Genomic DNA, 1,329 nt, shown 5'->3' on the forward strand with positions numbered 1-1,329 from the left:
CCATCCATCCATCCATCCATCCATCCATCCGTCCATCCGTCCATCTGTCCATCCATCCATCCTTCCATCCATCCATCCATCCATCCATCCATCCATCCATCCATCCGTCCATCCGTCCATCCGTCCATCCGTCCATCTGTCCATCCATCCATCCATCCATCCGTCCATCCGTCCGTCCGTCCACCATCCATCCATCCATCCGTCCATCCGTCCATCCATCCATCCATCCATCCATTATGCCTATCAATCTATTCTCTAACATACGTAGCTGTGGATTGTCTCTATCAATAGGTCTGCTCTACCACCAAGATTTCACGGGAGCTTCAAGCTCTTTTTTCCTGTTTCCAGCAGGACCTGGTAGTGTTTTCAGCTCTGACATTCCGATGTGCTCAGTGGAAAGGTTGCCTCTCGCTCTCTAGAAATGTTATAAACATCTCCAAATCCAGGTTCCATGGGTCAGGGGCAGCAATGCTTGCTGCTGGGAATCACCCTGCTCTGAGCAGCCCTGAGACCTGAATGTGAGCTGGATTGCCGGCATGGCAGCAGCCATCCCAAAAGGTGTTGCAGGAAAATAAGCAGACCTGGAAGCATGGGGGTCACTTTGGGGTGGGGGCGATTGCACAGCATTTCCATGGTGCAGAACTGGTCTGAGAGGTTCCGTCCCTTTCCAAATACGTGTTTTGATTCCCAAGATCCAAAGTGAAGGAGGAATGGGTCGTCTTTGATGGCTCTCATTCATGGGGAAATGCAGAGATCCTTGTGCAGCCCCACAACGCTTCTGTTGCTCCGTCACCATGAGGCAGGCACAGGGGGGCCCTTGGGGAAGCCTGCCTGGCCGCCTGCTGCTCGGGAAAAGAGAATTTTATTTCCTAACACTAAAAGATCAAAGAGTTCATCAGCAGCACAGAGCAGTGCGCTCATCCAGGTTTGCTTCCCCAGCCTGAAGCAGCCTAAACCAACAGAGGAGTAGGAGATGATGCAGTAAAAATAGAAGCCCTGCAGCAGGACAGCCCTTGATTTATTTACACTGCGGGGACAAGCATCCAGCCTGAATAGGGAACGATTTTGGGAGGATCCCAGGAGTGTCAGAGCTGAGTCCCTGTGGTGGGAACCCCGCCGACCCCAGGTGTGCTTCTGCCTGTGTAAGACGCAGACCATCTCCTCCTGCCCATCAGCAGTTACACAGCCACAGCCACCTCCAGAACACCCAGCCTGGCTCTCATGCAGATGCGAGGAGCCTGGGAGGTGCCCACACCAAAATCCCAACCGTGTGCCTACTGCTGGGATCTGCAGCCCTTCCTGGACGGGAGCACCGGCGAGGGAAACAAA

Source organism: Lagopus leucura, unplaced genomic scaffold, assembly GCF_019238085.1.
Source record: "Lagopus leucura isolate 7727_CA_CO unplaced genomic scaffold, USGS_WTPT01 Super-Scaffold_100037, whole genome shotgun sequence".
Classification (NCBI taxonomy): Eukaryota; Metazoa; Chordata; class Aves; order Galliformes; family Phasianidae; genus Lagopus; species Lagopus leucura.